Source organism: Epinephelus fuscoguttatus, linkage group LG18, assembly GCF_011397635.1.
Source record: "Epinephelus fuscoguttatus linkage group LG18, E.fuscoguttatus.final_Chr_v1".
NCBI lineage: Eukaryota > Metazoa > Chordata > Actinopteri > Perciformes > Serranidae > Epinephelus > Epinephelus fuscoguttatus.
The window spans coordinates 30,495,497-30,501,496 of NC_064769.1; positions in this window are offsets into that span (position 1 = coordinate 30,495,497).

Here is a 6,000-nt window from a genome sequence, read left to right on the forward strand (position 1 = left end):
ACCAATTGGTTTCATAGAAAGGAATCATGTGATCTATCAGCTGACTCCCTTCCATCAATCAGCTGCTCCATCAATGACTGGGCTGCCTGAGATCAGCTGATGTAGCTAGGATATGAGCCGAGTTTGGCATCTTGTCCTGCTTGATCACTATGCTCACTTAGGCTGCTACTTTTATAAAAAGGACATACATATTTTTCCATGTAAGTCGCACTCCAAGGTCCTCGAAATCCAGCACTTGGGCAGTGACTTGCGCGACTGACACCATCCTTTAAGTGTTGGCATGATACTGGCCGGTCAGCGTTGTATTAAAACATGGCGTCCGATGGACAAGAACGAAAGTTAAGGCGGCGAAAGTCCAAGCAGAGTGGGTGGGATTGGTGGTGGATGGGTCCAACAAATACCAACTTTCACAAAGTGGTGTTTGCGTCCCATAACATTCTAAAGCCAAACCCTGATCTTTTTCCTAAACCTAACCACATGCTTTTGTTGCCTTAACCCAACCACGTGCGCTAGTTATTGAAGGAAAAAAAAGTCAATTTACGGTGTTGTACCGGGTTCTTTACCATCGGCATCATATGCAGCCAGTTGCCGATATAGTTTAATGGCACCAGGCGGCATCAGGAGGAAACGTAGCGGGATAGAACGAAAGTTACGTTGGCGAAAGTCCACCGTGGATGGATTGGTCCAACAAACACTGACTTTTACCCGAGGGAGCGGTGTTCGCTTCCCGTGAGATTCTCAAACCAAACCCTTTTCTCAACTGCATGTTTTTGTTGCCTAAACCTAACCACGTGCGTTTATGTTGAAGAAAAAAAATGTCAATTTGTAGTGCATTTATTTTGAAAGAGACTGTATGTGAAAACAGAAGTGTATTTTAAAAGAAGACAATGCATGTAACAGGCGGAATTTGAAACGGCGTCCCAGAACGTCACCAACCAACGTACCCAGGGTACCTTTCATGTCGTATCTGGACATGGAAAGTCCATGACCAAACACTGATATGTGACAAGGTCGGAGTGAGAATGTGTTGGGTATTTTGCATGCTGGATCAGTTTATGTTTTCAGTTTTACCTGTGGTTTTCCGACTACTACTACAAGTTAAAATGTCTGCTGTAAAAAGGTCCATCTAGACTGATGAATAGTGCCACAGGTAAGAGGAAAAATATGTATTTTGGATTTTGGGGTGAACTATCTCTTTAAGCTGGGTGCTCTGATGTGTACAACGTAAATGTCATGACAGTATACATATAGTTGTATTCAGCTGTAAAGAGGCAAAAGACTGAATGAACACAGGAAGCAGACGACATCAGCTGTCTGTGACCACCAGAGCAAAACGGGTCAAAGTCATCGACCAGGAGCCGGTGGAAAGGTCAAGGACTCCATCCACATCCAGTAACAGAGACTGTGCCTGAGATAGGGGTTACAATCTCCATCTCACCCCCATTTATGACCACTTGCTATCTTGTGACTGAAGTTCCATTCATAGGTCACGAGACGACCCGTGAACCAGCATGTTTGCTGATGAAGACTGTGCGACGTGATTGAAAGCTATGAAAAAGCTAAGTGGATCTTTAAGTTGAGATTATTTTGTCACTCATGCTGTCCCTAAGGTTAAGAATGAACTTCAAAGCTAAAAACCACAAAGTAATGCTGGGAATAAGGGTTAATTATAGTGCAGTGTAAGCTTCAATGTGGCTTTTGAACATTGAAATTTGGCAAAGCTACTTTTAAACTGCACTGATTCAAACTAAATAGACAAAATGTTGTAAATGCATTTAACTTGACTCTCTCTTGTCATCTCCAGGCATGTGCTTTTTAGAAAACGTTACCAAGCTTCAAGGGTCATGTATTGTCATTCTGCAGCACAGGGTTGCACAACAAAATGCAAGCTGTGGACCCGTTTGATATACAGGGAAAAAACAAAACAAACATATTTTTATGATGGAGTGTGGAGGATGAGTTGAGGACTCTTACTGCCTGAAGAAAGAAGCTGCTCTGTAGTCTGGTGGTACACAGCGGATACTTCTGTATCCTTTGCCAGATGGCAGCAGGGTGAACAGGCTGTTTCTGGGGTGAGTGCTGTCTTTTAATACTTGTATATTTGGGCTCTGTGCAGGCACCTCGCCTCACCCATCTCACCAGTGCTTGGTAGATGGGTATCAGTGATGTTCTGGGCCGCTTTAATCACCCGCTGCACAGCCCTCCTGTCTTGGGCCGTGCACAAGCCATGCCAACTTGTAATGTTTGCAGTAGGGATGCCTTCTATTGCTCCTATCTAGGAGTTGATAAGAACTTGGCATGGGAGTTTAGCTCTCTGAAGTTTTTCTTAAAAAATACAGCTGATATTTGAATAATAAATGCTTCACTCTCTCTCTGTATCTCTGTTGTGCTCATATTCTTTGCAATTCTGCTTTAAAATTATTGAACCAATCTCAAATATTACCTTGAAACTAGAACTGCCCGCTGATAGTTGACCAGTAAGGTCATTAGTTGGCAAGATTTCATTGGTCACTTAGTTGTTAGAAAACAAAAACAAACAAAAAAAAAAATCATTGGTCGACTACAAACATGACGTATCATCTGAAACATGGAAGTAGCTACATGCCCATTAGCTCACAGCGTCATTAACAGGCGGCTCGCTCAGTGTGTGACGTGCACTTGTAGATAAAATATAGGCCTATATTAATGAAGGTTCATTAGTACGGTTTTGTATTTCTCTGTAATGTAGCACAGTGTTAACAATGTTACTGATACTATTCTTTCTCACACCTTCAACTCAAACCATTGTGTTGCCCCGACAGCATGTTTGCCTCATGTCCTGTTTACCCGCTAGCAGAGCAGCTTGAGATCATCTCCCCACCGAGCTTCCAGCACCTTATAGCAGGTGCACAGATGGGTGGGACTTTTGTTCAGTTTCATACTCATCAAACTGTTCAGTGATGCCTTGATTTTTGAACCTTCTTTCAAAGTCACTCATCTTGTCAGAGCTCAGTTGGATTTGCTCAGTAGTGTATGTCACAGTGCATGATATGGATTGTAATTGCTTAATTGTGTCATGCAATGAAGACATCTGTGTCTCTTATGTTTCTCCAATCATCAGGTCCTTTAACTCTGAGCAAAATTCACGCAAGGATGTCTAAAAATATCCCACACCATGTGCTATAGAGGTAAGATGCCAACATGAAGTCAAAATATTTGTAATGGCTATTTTACTCGTTACAACACAGTAAAGCTCAAATATTTATTTCAGTGTGTTAGCAGCATGATCTGTTATCATTCTCAGGTTGCCAGATTCCAAAGCTTTGTCATACCCCTTTAGCGTCTCTATAGCCCAGTTTCCACCAAGCAGTACAGTACAGCTCAGGTCTACTGAACAGTCCCACTGTGAAAAGCTGTGGATGGTACCAATATTGTTCAGTACCGTCCCCATTTTTGGTCCCCCCTCTGTTGGGGTACCTAGCACACAGATCTGGTACTAAAAGGTGGAGCTGTGAACACTGCAGTCTGTTGATTGGTCAGTAGACGACGGTCACTCTGCTCAGGGCTGAGTTGTGGCTGGTTTTGAGGCTCATGTAACCACTGTTCATACTGTGGAGAGTTTTGTAAACTGTAGCTGTAACTAAGTAAAATATGAAAGGATGTTTTGCTGCCTCTTACAGCAGCTGTAGTCAGAGTAAAAAATAGTTCACTGGGCCGACTGCCAGTGACTTGTAAGGTGGAACATTAGCCCGTTATGTCACTCAATGCATGAGTTGACGATTTGAATCAATCAACACACCTTAAATTTCACTTTAACAACTTTGACCATTACTTTAGTTTTTATATGACATACACTTTTAGTGATGAGTGGATCATCAAGCATTTATATATACATATACATTAATTTCAACTGGGTTATGTGAATGGCATATATCCCAATCCTCCAAAGGTGCAATACCTTAAGTGTTTGGTGGAAATGTGGCTTATGTAATACACAGCCAAAACATTGCAATATGTGATTAATGCTAAACAGCTGCTGTTAGGTTAAGGCAACAAAACTACATTGTTAGATTTAAAAAAAGGTCATGAGTTTGGTTAAATAAGCATGTTTGTAATATAACAATAACGCAGCGTGGCATTAAAATGTCACGAGTGACGTCAGTGCATGACGAGGGTGAGTAAAGAAGACATCAAGTTCTGCTGTGAAGTTATTTTAAAGCTTGGTGCATCTCACAAAGATGCAACACACTGAGGGCCATGACAAAGCACTTCTATTTGACGACCTGGGGATGAGACAAGATGAAGCTCAATCACAATGTTTGATCACTTACATGTCCAAATTTGTGACATACACTAACTGTTTGGTATGATTTTTCATTACCCAGGCAGTTTTCTGTGGGCGCCTGTTAACATTTAAAATGGTCTCAAAGAGGGTTAAAGAAGCCCATATAAAAATCCACGGTGTGACAATCTGCTCTCATCTTTCCTCAGTAATTTTGTCTCATTTTATTACTCATTTAATCTGCCTTTATTAACGACCCATTGGCATGGCTCCCAGGAGGAACAGGATAACACTTTTCAGTGTAATGCAGTCCATACGAGAGCTCAGTAAAAAATTTTGCATAAATTAAAATAATAAAATAAGATAAAATAACAAAAATAACTAAATAATGCAACATTTTCACAGCTTATGGCATTCATTTTAGTTGAGACTGTCACAAGTTATAAGCCTAAGGTAATATTTGAGACTGCAGTTTTTACTGTGTGTAAGAAACAGACACTTCTTCATGTCCAACAGGATGTTTTTTAAGGTTCCATTTGTGATCGCCGCTCCTCTTGGCCAATTCAGTTTGATTTTGTAAAGTAAACAGATGGGCTCTCACTTCACAAACGCAGATATCAAAAGACAAGTGCTCTGTGGATGCAAGGACATATATGAGACACAGAGGAAGATGAGAGAGAAGTTTCACTTTACTTGTATTTAATAAATGGGCTTCGTGCCTACGCAAACTCACAGTCTTCATCAGAGTATGTAGAAACAAGTGGCAGCCTTTACCAAGGCTGCTTTCAGTTGTCTTGCTTTGGTCCGAATCAGGGACTCATTTTGTTATGAAGTTGTATAACTGCCTAGAGTTGGTTCATGTTCTCACGGCAGCATTTACAAGTGAACCAGATAAAATACCTTGTGTGAGAAAGCTGCTCGTGATTGGTCAGAATTTCCATGTGGGAAAAATCCAGGAAGTAAAGCAAACATTGAAGAAGAGTACACTTGCAAGATAAATGTGACACTTTCTAATGTCACAATGGAGGGACAACTACGCAGGTTGATTTTAGCGCTGCTCATCGTGGACTATATTGCTGTCATTGTTCATTTTAGTCAAAGCATACAGTTTGAAAATGAGGCGCGGCACCAACTAGAAAACAATGTTTTGATGCATTGGATGTGCTGAATGTGCATATTAAGGCAGTACAGGAGGAGGTGCACATTAATAATCCTCCAGGACTGTAACATGCTCATGTTTAACCCAAACAATGTGTCATGTGACTGCAGTTGCTTCACATCCAGGTCGGAACACCTTCTCACCACAAACGAACCACAACAGAGTTCATTTGTAACCAGACCAAGACCACCTCTTCAAGAAGGTCTCGGTCCGGTTGTTTTGGTGCACACCTGAGTGTGACTGCTGTGTTCACACCTGCCCAAACGAACCGCACTTTGTGGGCAAACAAACTTGAGTTTGATTGAACCGAACCAAACAGGGCAGGTGTGAGCACACCCTAAGATGGCAATCAGACAGCAGCTCATCCAGCATGTAGTTGCAAGGGGTGTAACAAGGAGCAGAAAGGCTCAGCATATAACTCCAGTTCTCAGATCACTACATTGGTTTCCAGTTTATCACAGAATCAACTTCAAATTTTTATTCCTTTTCCACAAATCATTGAACAGTTTAGGTCCAAGATAATTGCTGATTATTTCCACTAAAAGCTAAACATGGAGAAGTTGCTTTAGATTTCATACTG